The 15,203-nt window shown below is 41.9% G+C and overlaps 1 long non-coding RNA gene across 1 annotated transcript in view; it reads right to left on the bottom strand.

Moving 5' to 3' along the window:
* Nucleotides 1–1,734: 1,734 nt before the first annotated feature.
* The window catches only part of LOC127545317 (uncharacterized), a 57,551-nt gene continuing 44,082 nt past the window's right edge, over nucleotides 1,735–15,203 (bottom strand). The window contains exons 2-4 of the long non-coding RNA XR_007949639.1: nucleotides 7,234–7,366; nucleotides 4,168–5,234; nucleotides 1,735–2,498 (exon numbers count right to left, since the gene is read on the bottom strand). This is a non-coding gene — a long non-coding RNA (uncharacterized LOC127545317). The remainder of the gene's footprint in view (nucleotides 2,499–4,167; nucleotides 5,235–7,233; nucleotides 7,367–15,203) is intronic.

Here is a 15,203-nt window from a genome sequence, read left to right as displayed (position 1 = left end):
ACCCTGATTGCCTTGCAACACACACAAACACACACAAGAATTTCAACCATCATTCTATAATGCCATGAATTTTTTTTGTTGTTTTTGAAAATAATAGACATAAGCTTTTGGCCCTATGTCCGCAATCTTAAAAAGATAGTGACTCCCGAGATCCCTTCCTACCTTGATTTAGTGTTAAAACATCTTCCTATATGATAAAAAGGGGAAAGAGAACAGATGGTGATTCTGAACTTATAGAGAAATTGAGGAAGCTCTTTCAGGATTCACCAAAATTTTTGAAGCACTTGGGGATTTCTCAAGATTGTTAAGAGAATAACTTGCCACCTGAAATAAGCATGCAAAGTAGGGAAGAGAGGTGCTTGAGGACTTGAGTAAACAAAAGCACTATAGAGTAACCACTATGGAAAATTTGGGATTTGCCTCTGAGTTTTCATTTTACTGTGAGTTTTACTAATTTTAGCTAAGTGTATGCAATGCTTAAAACACTCCTGAAATTCATGATCTTCAGAAGATTTTATTAGTATTAGAAGATGTCAAATTCCTACATTCATTACACATTCAAAAGATTTCTCTCCAATATGAACATTTTAGTATAAACATAAAAACTATACTCCTAAGGGAAAGCTTTCCTCACCCTATTATTTGTAAAACTATTGCGTGAACTTTCTGGTGTTTGGTAACATGTGGGCTCCTGTGAAGTGACTTTTCACATTTATAAATAAAGCTCCTCTCCATTGTGAACTCTCTGTATTAAGATGGGTCCTTCTAATGGAGGATTTCCCCAATTCATGTTTTTCTCTCATGTGAACTCTTTGATGTACAATTTAAGAGCTGTGTTCAAGCAGAAAGCCTTTCTACATTCACTAAACTGAGGTTTCTCTCCAATATGATCTTTGATGTACAAGAAGATGCATTTTTCAGAGGAAGGACGTTCTACATTCTACCTATATATAAGGATTTTCTCCACTATGCATCCATTAGTGTTGCATAAGTTTTCTGTTTGTTTGTTTTCTCAAATAAGGCCTTCCCACAATCTGTGTGCATGCATAAGGTTTCTCTCAGTGTAAATTCTCTGGGATCAAACAAGTTCCTTCATTTGAAAGGTTTTCCTACACTGTGTACATTGTTCAGGTTTATTGTAATAACCGTGTTAGCACCCTTAGAATCAGCCAGAGTCAGGATAAGCAAAAGTCCTTAGTCTATATTCTTGCTCTTTAGGGGTAGAAGTGAAGGGGTTGGAAGCAGGATCTCTGCAACCTTCCTTTTTCCTTGTCTACAGCCAAAGTGACTCTTGCTCGTCTTACTCCACCCCCAGTCCCTCCTACAATTCTCTGTATACACCAATCATCGAGCCAGCACAGAAGAGTGCTAAGGACCATTTTCCAAGCATATGCCCATAGAGTATTGTCCAATTGGTAGTTAGCCTCAAGTGCTTGGGTGTCCTGACCTCAGTGCATTGACTCAAGAGTTTCAGCCCTCTACATCTCCTGCTTTCTTTTGTTTTAGAACACAGGTAGTCTTGCCATCCCTGACTTCTCAGGGAGGTGCCAAAATGAGGTGATCACACCCTCCCTGACTTCTCAGGAAAGGAAGTGAAAACACCAAAAAAGAGGTGATCACTCTCTCCGACTTCTCAGGAAGGGAGGTGAAAGTACTGAAAAGGAGATGATCATGCCCTCCCTGACATCTCAGGGAGATGAAAAACACCAAAGGAAAGTGGGGATTGCGAACAGGTTTCTGGGCTGAAGGGTTTTATTAGAAACAGGTATGCACAAACCCATCAGCATGGGAGGTATTACACAAGCACATATCAATATTGCACAGGCTAGTAGTGATGACTCTCCGCACAACCACTGCAGGCTCAATGTGGTGCAACAAACATCAATTGTACATGCAAGTAGTGATATAACAAACAATATGAATCACTATAGTGTTGTAAAAGAGTTCCACAAGTCCTAAAAGAAGGGTATGTAAACAACAGTCACACATACGCCTTCTTCAGCAGCCAAGAGATAGTCCAAAATCAATCTATTGTGCATTGCTTCACATGTCATGGGATCCAATGATTCCCACAAGTTTTTGAAGTCTTGCAACAGTCTTTTCATATCTCAGAGAATCCAGTGATTCCTGAGAGTTTTGCAGTTCTACAATTGTTGATGTCCACAAGTCAAACGCCATAACTGCCGTGCTCATTCAGTGGTGAGCACAGTCAGCAATGGAACCACCATTGTTTCTTGGGTCTTCTTCCTTTCAAGGTGTGCTTCATCTCTCTCTGATGGACAAGGTGAATACGGCTCATTGGCACCCATCTGATTCCTTCTCCATTTGTGGAGATAACAGCAAACCCTCTCCCCAAAGCAGTTAACATATTGGGTCCCTTCCATTCACCACTTTCTGAGCCTCTCCACATCACCTGGCGATTAAAGATAATGGAGAGGCTCGCACTGGACACTGCCCTTCCGGTGGGTTATAAAACCTGCCTGCCAGAGCCAATGCACCTTGTCAAACATCAAGAAATAGTATAAAGAGCTAGATTTACAAGTTCTCTAGGGTTGTCTGTGGCTCCCCCTTACTTTTGTTTTCAGAGGAGCATCTTAATGTCTCTGTTTCTCTTCTCTACTATTGCCTGTACTTGAGGATTAAAAGGTATGCTAGTGGTGTGTAAAATCTTACACTGTGCACAAAAGTGTGCAAAATGTTTAGAAGTATATGCAGGTCCATTGTCTGTTTTCCTTGCTTGTGGCGCACCCATAATTGCAAATGCTTGTATAAGGAATTCAGTGATCACTCAGGCTGTCTCTTTTGCTGCTGATATTGTAAAAGTGAATCCTGAAAAGGTGTCTACCACAACATGGAAAAAAGACAGAGGACCAAAAGATTTATAATGGGTCAAATCCATTTGCCACATTTCAATGGGTCTCAAACCACAAGGGTTCTTCTCTGGAGGCAGTGTAGGAGCGTGGAAGGGAAGGCAAAGTGTACAGGTTTTTACTATGCTCCTACCTTCCTCTCTTGTTATTCCAAATTGTAAGCGTAAAGCTCGAGGAGCCTGTTGATATTTAGAATGAGATTCTTGGGCTGCCTTTCAAAGTGTGCTCCATCTCTTTCTGATGGACAAGGTGAATACGGCTCATTGGCACCCATCTGATTCCTTCTCCATTTGTGGAGATAACAGAAACCCTCTCCCCCAAGCAGTTTATCTATCAGGTCCCTTCTATTCACCACTTTCTGGGCCTCTCCACATCACCTGGCGATTAAAGATAATGGAGAGGCTTGCACTGGACACTGCCCTTCCGGTGGGTTATAAAACCTGCCTGCCAGAGCCAATGCACCTTGTCAAACATCAAGAAATAGTATAAAGAGCTAGATTTACAAGTTCTCTAGGGTTGTCTGTGGCTCCCCCTTACTTTTGTTTTCAGAGGAGCATCTTAATGTCTCTGTTTCTCTTCTCTACTATTGCCTGTACTTGAGGATTAAAAGGTATGCTAGTGGTGTGTAAAATCTTACACTGTGCACAAAAGTGTGCAAAATGTTTAGAAGTATATGCAGGTCCATTGTCTGTTTTCCTTGCTTGTGGCACACCCATAATTGCAAATGCTTGTATAAGGAATTCAGTGACCACTCAGGCTGTCTCTTTTGCTGCTGGTATTGTAAAAGTGAATCCTGAAAAGGTGTCTACCACAACATGGAAAAAAGACAGAGGACCAAAAGATTTATAATGGGTCAAATCCATTTGCCACATTTCAATGGGTCTCAAACCACAAGGGTTCTTCTCTGGAGGCAGTGTAGGAGCGTGGAAGGGAAGGCAAAGTGTACAGGTTTTTACTATGCTCCTACCTTCCTCTCTTGTTATTCCAAATTGTAAGCGTAAAGCTCGAGCAGCCTGATGATATTTAGAATGAGATTCTTGGGCTGCCTTTCAAAGTGTGCTCCATCTCTTTCTGAGGGACAAGGTGAATATGGCTCATTGGCACCCATCTGATTCCTTCTCCATTTGTGGAGATACAAACAAACCCTCTCCCCCAAGCAGTTAACATATCGGGTCCCTTCCATTCACCACTTTCTGGGCCTCTCCACATCACCTGGCGATTAAAGATAATGGAGAGGCTCGCACTGGACACTGCCCTTCCGGTGGGTTATAAAACCTGCCTGCCACAGCCAATGCACCTTGTCAAACATCAAGAAGTAGTATAAAGAGCTAGATTTACAAGTTCTCTAGGGTTGCCTGTCCACTGTGTGAGTGGACCTGCAAGATATCAATCTTACCTGGATGCTTTCTCACTTGCTCTTGAAGTTCCTAAAAGAGCTGATATATATTAGAGGTTACAAATTTTATGTGGGCTATGGCAATTTTTTGTACCACACCTACTGAACAGGCTAAATCAGATAGTCTATTATCCCTCCTGGATAATAAGTAAGAGCTAGAATGATCGCATACAATTCATTCTGCTGAGTGGACTGAAAAGGAATTCTGAATACTCTCTTTACATTTAAGTCACAAAAGTATACAGCACAAATATTCCGTTTGGATGCATCTGTAAAGAGAGTTGGTCCTTTAAGAGGACCTTTAAAAACCTTTTCTTCAAGAATCCACTGTCAATTATGTAATAGTCTGGTTCTCTTTAATGGAGTCCCGTGTGTAAAATTTGGAGCCATAGCTAATAAAATTTGCCACTCTGGGATGGTTTCACAGCATACATTAATTTGTGCATTAGTATAAAGGTGTATATCTTATCCCAGTTAACTGTACTGCTCGCTCAATGGCTTTTAATAAAATTCTAGCCATAGGCACTGGGTAAAGATTAAGAGTTTGTTCTGGTTGTGTTGGGAGGTTCACCCACTCTATCACACACTGTCTGCTTGATGAAGGACTGCTGTGGGTGCCTCTTGTGTAGCAAAAACTGATATTTCCAAGGGTTTTTGAATGACATTCAACCACATTGGATAAAGTCAGTTCAAGTTCTCTGAAAGACTTGTGAGCTTTTTTTGTAAGCTGGCGTGGTGAGTTTAAAACAGTGTCTCTCCTTAAAGTGTCATTTAATGGTTGTAATTGATAGGTAGTCAATCCTAACCCTCGACACATCCCTTAGATAAGAGCTGTAGTCAGGCAGAAAGTCTTCCCATAGTCATTACGTTCTTAAGATCTTTCACAGTATGGATAATCTGATGTCAAATGAGGTCTATCTTCCAACTGTCTGGAATTGTCTGTTTGATTTCAGACCTCCTGTCCCAACCTGAAAGAGATAAAAATGTAAATATTCCATTTCCTGCTGCATTACACTTAATCATATCTCCTATCGCCTCAATCAATAAAGATGATCAAATAATAAAATATACAACATATGACACATTAGCTTTGTGTACTATAATGAGCTTTTACACTTTAAAATAAGCTTCTATACCAACACTACAAGAAAGTCTAAGATAGAAAAGAAACTCTCACATTCATCAAATCATTCATAACAGCACTTATCTGATTAAAAAAATCAACAGGTTCTATTGGGGAATGTCTAAGATACATTCCTCTAACACAATATTACCTCACTTTAAAAAATGACAAATATGAAGAGTTCAGCGAAGGAAGGAAAGACTTAGGTGAAGTATTACAGGGAAATAAGAAGAGTAAACAAAATATACGATGACAACAAAAATACAACATAATATGTAATTATAAGGACAAAGGATGGTCCCAGAGTAGAGCTGAGAACATGTACCTCCCTCCCTTCATGGCAGAAGTGGAAGATTCCCAGTATGGAACAATGTATACGTATATTAAATAAAGAGGTGACAATTTGTTAGTTTTCAATTCGTTTCTTTTTTTTTTTTTCTTTTTTAACCTTATAAGGAAAAGCTTGTTTAATAGGGGAGTAGGAAGAGGTATATTTAGAAATAATTGTGAAGTAAAAATAAAATAGATTGATAATAATAACGGTTTAAATGGTGCAAGATTCCTTGAAGGATATAATGCAAGTTTTTTTTTTAATTAGAAAATTAGTAAATATGTATTTATTTAGAAAATATTATTAGAGAAGTGGCTACTTGTAAGGCATGTTAATGTGAGGTCTCCTCTCTCGTATGCATTAGCATAGATGTTTGCCGAGGTCCCTTCCAATTCTGAAATTAAGTATCAGGGCAGTGCAGGCAGAAGAGGTAAACTAATGCTTATTCAATGGGTTTGTTACTCTTGTGGCAGCAAAGAACAAGTTGGGGGGTTCCATAAACAGTGAAATGCTCCAGACATTCATTTTTCCACATATGTTCATGTCTTCAAGTCCTAGAACACTGGAGAAACTCTTGGATGAGAATCTGAATCACTTAAAAGAGTCTGGCCTAGATCCACGCAGGGAAGAACCTGCAGATAAAAAATGCCTAGTGTCCACACCCTAACATGCAGTTAGATGGGCAACATTCAGAATTCATCCAACAGTGCAATTTTAAAGCTTAGAACTACAGTTTTTGTATAACTATGTATACATATCTTGGATTTAACATATACTTTAACATATTTGACATGTATGGGACTACCTGCCATATAGGGGAGGGAGTGGGAGGAAGGAGAGGAAAAGGTGGAACAGAAGGTTTTGCAAGGGTCAAAGTTGAACAATTACCCATGCATATGTTTTGTAAATAAAAAGCTACAATAAAAAAAATAAATTTTAAACTAGTTTTTGGGACCTTTTATATTTATTCATATCTTAGAAGGATGGACACTGCAAAAGGGTAATAAGTTGTTCTAATAACTGAAAAGGAGAAAAGGCTGAAATGCCTTTGGGAAATGAAACGTCCCCTTAATGTCCCCGGACTTCTCCCTGACACAAAGATTCGTATCTTACATACAAATATTCTACACAGGTGTTGATGACACATATAAGAAGAATTTCAAGTATTACATATATAAAGTCACTCTATCAAAGGCCTTTGATTTCATTAAGTGTGAAAACTACTTTCCTCCACCAATACTGGCTGCAACTCATCTAGAATTTTAGAGTTTTACTTACCGAAGGTTGAGAAAGAATCACTGATAAGGCTCATACTCACATAGTTACCATCAGAGGTAAGGCATAGAGCATTACTAAATTCACAAGGAAAGATTAAAAATTTGTCAGAGAAACTGCCTGCCTATAACGGATAAATGGTCCAAGAATATAAAGAGAAAAATCCAAATGGGAAAAGAAAGACAAATTTAAAAGTCAAATGAAAAATCACTCAAACCTTACTAATCAATCAACTGACCATGAATTGGAACAATTGCCCCCAAATGCGGTTTAACAACATGACGTGATTCCAGCGCAGGAAGAAAAGCGGCCTTTGTCACTTGGGCCGCCAGGGTCCTCCCGGATCCAGCCGCTTTTCTGACCCCGAGGCCCTGCGGGATTATACAAAGAGGGGTCAGTCCGCCAGGGCCGGGCTCGGTGCTAAGCGTGAACTACACGCACACATGCGCACACACAGGCCCGCCTAGATGGGAGGCAGAGGGAAGGGGGAGGAATAATTAGCAGCGGAAGGTCCGGAATAAGGGGGATGGGAAAGGAGTCCCGCAGAAGATGGAGTCCCGCGGAAGCTTTTCTGCAGTAGCTGCGCCGAAAAAGGGGTCCCGCGGAAGCTTTTCTGCAGTAGCTGCCCCGAAAAAGGAGTCCCGCGGAAGCTTTTCTGCAGTAGCTGTCCCGAAAAAGGGGTCCCGCGGAAGCTTTTCTGCGGTAGCTGTCCCGAAAAAGGAGTCCCGCGGAAGCTTTTCTGCGGTAGCTGTCCCGAAAAAGGAGTCCCGCGGGAGGAGACGGACTGGCGGGGGTGGGGGGGAAACAATGGAGAAAATGGCAGGAACAGAGATGGGAGTTTAAATGAATGTTCCGCCCCCGAGGAAAGCCAGACCCCTGCACCTTTCCGTGACTCCCCACAGGGACCCCTCCCCTTTGGGCCCCGCATGCAGGGCGGGCAGGGTGTTGGCTGACGCGCCGCTGACTGGCGGGACTGGGCGCCAGATCCCAAGGTCGTTGGTCCCAAAAGAGCCCCGGCCCCAGGACCTCTGAAGGGGGAGCCCCCACTTACCGAGGAAGAGTCAGGGGGGACGGAGCCTGGCGGCCATTTCTCCTCCTCGGAGCCTCACCTGGAGAGGGAGCGATAAAGGGGCAGGAAGGAGGTTCTCATCCCTGTGACTGCCCGACACCGAGCCCGGAGGGGCCTGGGAGGAGAGGGGTCACTCGGGCTCCGGAGGGAGCGGCTCCTCTGTGGCGACTCTGCGGCGATGGCAGGATTCCCGGCAGGGGGAGAGCGCTAGAGCCCCAACTTCCGGTTCCGGGAAAGCACGTGAAGGGAACCACGTGGGATGCCAAGTTCTGCCCCCTGCGGCAACGCGGCCTTTTGGGAAGTGAAGTTTGGAGTCCAGGAGTGACTCCTGCGCATGCTCCGCAGTGACCTGCAGGTCCCATAGGTTAGAAAAAGAAGTCGCCTGTATCCTGGTGGTTTCAGCATCAAAAATAATAATAATAATTGAAATAAATTTACATTCCTTTGGGCAAAGCAGGGAAGGGCATGGAAAGGAAGGGCAGGGCGGGGAGGGGCGGGGAGCCGTGGGGCGCCGCCAGTTCCGCCTGGCTCCCCCTAGTGGCCGCTCCCGCTCACACTCGCAGCCGCTGCTGTTCCGGTTTGTCCCTCCAAGGGGACCCTGACTTTGGGGAGCCGGGGTCATGACCCGCAGCTGCGCAGAGTCCCCAGCCTCCCTCCCCCCGGTGCCCTCTGGATCCAGGGGCCGCGGGGGGATCAAGTCCAAAAATAAATAAACAATCCGGGAGGGGAAGAGCCTCGGTTTGGGCACAAAGAAACCTTGGCTGTTGTTCGGGGCCCGGTTGGCTTGGAGCCAGACGGTTGTTTCTGTTTGGGCCCGAGGTTCCGGCCTCCCCGGGGGGTTTTTTAACCAGGTAAAGCCGGCTCTTCTCGGCCCCTGTGCTTGCGGAGCCGGGATTCCCGAATGGGCGTTGGCTCCGGCAAACTCAGGCCGGGAAAGAGCTTGGCTCAAAAGGGCAAAGTCTCCCCCACCCGCATCTCGCCCCTGGGACCCAGACGCCCGGAGGAGGGACTGAGGCTCCCGGAATGTTCCTTAGCTGGAGCGCAGTCAGGGCTGGGCGGGGCCATCCCTCGGCTGAGTTGAGCTGTCTCTTCCCTGGGCTGATCCCCGGTCACTGCTGTCGGGAAAGAAAAAGGACGATCCCCACTGTTCCGTGGCTGTTGGGCCGCCGCTCACCAGCCTGTACCCACCCCGCTCTAAGCCGCTCCCCCACCACCCTGCAGTCTCTCCGGCCTTTGCCCTGCCCGAGCCCGGCCATCCCGAGGCTGCTGTTCGGGGCCTGACTCCCGGGACACCGTCACCGCCTCTGGTGGCCTCTACTGCCCGGCGCCCGCGGGACCTTTAATGGGAATTCCCAAGGGCGCTGTCCGATCCCTGCAGGGGGCGTATAGAGGAGTCCAATACAAGAAGACTGGAGGGGTCTGTGTTGGGGTTGGGGCCCTTAGGAGGAAGCGATACATTGTGATGAAAGGCTTTTAAAAGTCAAGTAGGAAATTGAGAACATAAGACTTTGTAAAGGTGAATGTTGAAAAATATCCATTTATATATTTTGAAAATAAAAAGCTTTATTATAAAAAAGTCAAATAGGATTTTCCATTTGAATCTGGAGGTAAGAGGGAGCCACTAGATTTGTTGAGTAGGGAGGAAGTCTGAACTTCCCGTGCTTTAGGAACGTTAATTAGATATATGATGGGGGAGCCAGCCTGCAGTGGGGAGACACTTGAGGCAGAGCTCTCCACAGCTATTGTAATAGTCCAGACATAAGGTAATGAGACCAAGAAAGAGAGGGTCAGAGGAGAGAAGGGGGCGGATGTGCCGACAGATTGGATGTGGGCGGTGAAAGGGAGCCGCGTGGTAAGGGTGACACTTAGGTTGCCAGCTTGGGGGACTAGGAAGATGGCGGGACTCTCAACACTAATGGAGCGGGGAAGGGAACAGGTTTGGGGAAAAGATAATAAATTAACTTCTCGTTCAAGAAATGAGCAAAGGACTTCCGGCCAAGATGGCGGAGAGGAGGAACAGAGCTGTTTAAGCTCTGCGTTTTCTCTCAGAATCCTTTTCATTACAAACCTCTGAATCTTGACTTAAAAAAACCCACCAATAGTTACCAAGAGAAGGCATCCTTGAAATTCGCCAGGAAAGGCCTGTTTTTGCTCGAGGGCAGGGAGGCGCAGGCTGAGGGCAGGCAGAGGCAGTGAGAGCCCAGAAGGCAGCTCCCAGCCGAGCAGACCAGAGGGGGTTGGGGTGTGATCTCAGCCATCTCTGTGGTGGGAGCTTTGCTACAGGATTGGATACTTTGGCCTGGCAGTAAGTCAGTAGCCCAGCAGAGAAGCGAAAAATACTGGGAGTGAAGAATACAATCCCCAACAGCTGGAGTCTCTCAGGACCTGGCCACCCCTCCCCCCACAGTGTCTCAGGACGCTCTCAGATCTCAGAGCGCAGGCGCAGCACAATCCTGCTAGTGCCTCGCTGCTGCCCCCGCAGTCTGTAGAGGAAGCTGGGTAACACCACCCAGCCCCTCCCCCAAAGCAGGTTCCATTTGGGGTTTTTTTCTTTTTTTCTTTGCTAGTTTGTCTTTGATTCTTCTCTGACAAAATGAGCAAAAACCTGAAAAGGGCCTTAACTATTGACAGCTTCTATATGGATAGAGAGCACACTCTAAAGCCTGAGGAGACTAAAAACAGACTGTCCCCAGGTGAATCCCCAAAGGAGGAGATCATCTGTTCCTCAGCACAGATGAACCTCATAGAAGAAATTAAAAAGGCTCTCACAAGGGAGCTAGAAGAAAAATGGGAAAAGGAGAGGGAGGCTTGGCAAGAGAGTCTGGAGAAGTCATCCCCCTCATTTAAAGACAGACTGGATAAAGAAATCAAATCCTTGAAAAATAGGATTAGTGAACTGGAAACAGAAAATAGCTCTCTAAAAAACAAAATTGGCGTAATGGAAAACAATTCCATAGAACAAAAGAACGCAAGTGCACAATTAGAAAAAGATATAAAAAAAGTGAGTGAAGAAAATACTTCATTGAAAATCAGAATTGAACAAATGGAATTGAATGACTTGAGGAGACAAGAAGAATCAATCAAGCAAAACCAAAAAACTCAAACAATGGAAAAGAATGTGAAATACCTTCTTGGGAAAACAACAGACCTGGAAAACAGATCCAGGAGAGACAATCTGAGCATCATTGGACTCCCAGAAAAGCATGATGAAAAAAAGAGCCTGGACACTATTTTCCAGGAAATTAGCAAAGAGAACTGCCCAGTAGTCATAGAAACAGAGGGTAAAATAGACATTGAAGGAATTCATCGATCACCTACTGAAAGGAATCCTAAAATCAAAACACCAAGAAAATAGTGGCCAAATGCCAGAACCCTCAGACGAAGGAAAAAATACTGCAAGCGGCTAGAAGGAATTCATCGATCACCTACTGAAAGGAATCCTAAAATCAAAACACCAAGAAAATAGTGGCCAAATGCCAGAACCCTCAGACGAAGGAAAAAATACTGCAAGCGGCTAGAAAAACCCAATTCAAATATAGAGGAGCCACAATAAGGATTACCCAGGATCTAGCAGCATCCACATTAAAGGATCGAAGGGCCTGGAATATGGTATTCCCAAAGGCTAAGGAACTCCGTATGCAACCAAAAATAACTTACCCAGCCAGAACGAGCATCTTTTTCCAGGGAAGAAGATGGACATTCAACGAAATAAGCAAATTTCACCTCTTTTTGATGAAAAAACCAGAACTTAACAAAAAGTTTGATTTACAAATATAGAACTCAAGAGAAACCTAAAAAGGTAAAAAGAAATCTTGGGAACTATATTCATGCTATAAAGATGTATAAAGAATACATGTATACCTTGTTATAGAAACTAGATGTGGAAAAGACATTGTACTAGAAAAAGGATAAAGTGGGGGTACTACATCTCATGAAGAGGCAAAGAAAACCTATTATATCTGAGAGAAAGAATGGAGGGGATTAAATATAGTGAGTATCTTACTGCCATCAGAATTGGCTTTAAGAGAAAAATTTTAGACATATTCAATTTATGGAGAAACTTCTCCCACCTCATTGAAAAGTGAGAAAGGAAAAGTGAAACGGGAAGGAATAAGCTAAGCGGAAGGGAATATGGAAACTGTGAGGGAAAGGAGTAAGTGAGGGGGAGGAACTCTAAGGCTGGAGGAGGGATACTAAAAAGGGAGGGCTGTGAGAAACAAGTGATGCTCACAAGTTTAATACTAGGAAGGGGGTTAAGAGAGAAAGAAGGGAGAAAAGCATAAACAGGGGTTAACAAGATGGCAAGTAATACAGAATTGGTAATTTTAACCATAAATGTGAACGGGGTAAACTCCCCCATAAAGAGGGAGCGGTTAGCAGAATGGATTAAAAGCCAGAATCCCATAATATGTTGTTTACAGGAAACACACCTGAAGCAGGGAGATACATGCAGAATAAAGGTAAAAGGCTGGAGCAAAATCTACTATACTTCAGGTGAAGTCAAAAAAGCAGGGGTAGCTGTTCTGATCTCAGATCAAGCAAAAGCAAAAATTGATCTAAGTAAAAGAGATAAGTAAAGGCACTATATCTTGCTGAAGGGTAGCATAAATAATGAAGCAATATCAATATTAAACATATATGCACCAAGTGATGTAGCATCTTAATTCTTAAAAGAGAAATTAAGAGAGCTGCAAGAAGAAATAGACAGCAAAACTATAATAGTGGGAGATCTCAACCTTGAACTCTCAGAATTAGATAAATCAAACCACAAAATAAATAAGAAAGAAGTCAAAGAGATAAATAGGATACTAGAAAAGTTAGATATGATAGATCTCTGGAGAAAACGAAATGGAGACAGAAAGGAGTACACTTTCTTTTCAGCAGTTCATAGGACCTATATAAAAATTGACCATAGATTAGGACATAAAAACCTCAAACTCAAATGCAGGAAGGCAAAAAATAGTAAATGCATCCTTTTCAGACAATGAAAATTATATTCAACCAAAAGCCAGGGGAAAGTAGACCAAAAAATAATTGGAAACTAAATAATCTCATACTAAAGAATGATTGGGTGAAACAGCAAATCATAGACATAATTAATAACTTCACTCAAGAAAATGACAATAATGAGACATCATACCAAAATGTATGGGATGTAGCCAAAGTGGTAATAAGGGGAATTTCATATCTCTAGAGGCCTATTTGCATAAAATAGAGAAAGAGAAGGTCAATGAATTGGGCTTGCAACTAAAAATGCTACAAAAGGAATAAATTAAAAACCCCCAGTCAAATACTAAACTTGAAATTCTGAAAATAAAAGGAGAAATCAATAAAATTGAAAGTAAAAAAAAAGCTATTGAATTAATTAATACAACTAAGAGTTGGTTCTATGAAAAAAACAACAAAATAGACAAACCCTTAGTGAATCTGATTTAAAAAAGGAAAGAGGAAAATCAAATTGTTAGTCTTAAAAATGGAAAGGGAGAAGTTGCAACTAATGAAGAGGAAATTAGGGCAATAATTAGGAGTTATTTCCCAACTTTATGCCAATAAATTTGACAACTTAAATGAAATAGAAGAATACCTTCAAAAATATAGCTTGCCCAAACTAACAGAGGAAGAAGTAAATATCCTAAACAGTCCCATCTCAGAAAAAGAAATAGAACAAGCTATTAACCAACTCCCTAAGAAAAAATCCCCAGGACCAGATGGATTTACATGTGAATTCTAACAAATGTTTAAAGAACATTTAACTCCAATGCTATATAAACTATTTGAAAAAATAGCGATTGAAGGAGTCCTACCAAACTCCTTTTACGACAAAGATATGGTACTGATACCTAAACTAGGTAGGCTGAAAACAGAGAAAGAAAATTATAGACCAATCTCCCTAATGAATATTGATGCTAAAATCTTAAATAAAATATTAGCAAAAGGATTACAGAAAATCATTCCCAAGATAATACACTATGACCAAGTAGGATTGATACCAGGAATGCAGGGCTGGTTCAATATTAGGAAAACTATTAGCATAATCGACTATATCAATAACCAAACAAACAAAAACCATATGAGCATCTCAATAGATGCAGAAAAAGCATTTGATAAAATCCAACATCCATTCCTAATAAAAACACTTGAGAGCATAGGAATAAAGGGACTTTTCCTTAAAATAGTCAGGAGCATATATTTAAAACCATCAGTAAGCATCATATGTAATGGGAAAAAACTGGAACCTTTCCCAGTAAGATCTGGAGTGAAGCAAGGTTGCACACTATCACCATTATTATTTAATATTGTATTAGAAACACTAGCCTCTGCAATAAGAGTTGAGAAAGAGATTAAAGGAATTAGAGTAGGCAATGAGGAAACCAAACTATCACTCTTTGCAGATGATATGATGTATAACTAGAGAACCCCAGAGATTCTACTAAAAAGCTATTAGAAATAATTCATAACTTGAGCAAAGTCGCAGGACACAAAATAAATCCCCATAAATCCTCAGCATTTTTATACATCACCAACAAAATCCAAAAGCAAGAGATACAATGAAAAATTCCATTCAAAATAACTGTCGACAGCATAAAATATTTGGGAATCTACCAAAGGAAAGTCAGGAATTATATGAGCAAAATTACAAAAAACTTTCCACACAAATAAAGTCAGACTTAAATAATTGGAAAAATATTAAGTGCTCTTGGATAGGCCGAGCAAATAAAATAAAGATGACAATACTCCCTAAACTAATCTATTTATTTAGTGCTATACCAATCAGACTTCCAAGAAAATATTATAATGATCTAGAAAAAATAACAATAAAATTCATATGGAACAAGAAAAGGTCGAGAATCTCATGGGAATTAATGAAAAAAAAAAATCAAATGAAGGTGGCCTAGCTGTACCTGATCTAAAACTGTATTATAAAGCAGCAGTCGCCAAAACCATTTGGTATTGGCTAACAAATAGATTAGTTGATCAGTGGAATAGGTTAGGATCACAAGACAGAATAGTCAACTATATCAATTTAGTGTTTGACAAACCCAAAGATCCTAACTTTTGGGATAAGAATTCATTATTTGACAAAAACTGCTGGGATAACTGGAAATTAGTATGGCAGAAATTAGGCATGGACCCACACT

Source organism: Antechinus flavipes, chromosome 1 (assembly GCF_016432865.1).
Source record: "Antechinus flavipes isolate AdamAnt ecotype Samford, QLD, Australia chromosome 1, AdamAnt_v2, whole genome shotgun sequence".
In the NCBI taxonomy this organism is placed as follows: Eukaryota; Metazoa; Chordata; class Mammalia; order Dasyuromorphia; family Dasyuridae; genus Antechinus; species Antechinus flavipes.
The sequence above is the reverse complement of the archived record's forward strand: the minus strand, read 5'-3'. Positions and strand labels throughout refer to the sequence as shown.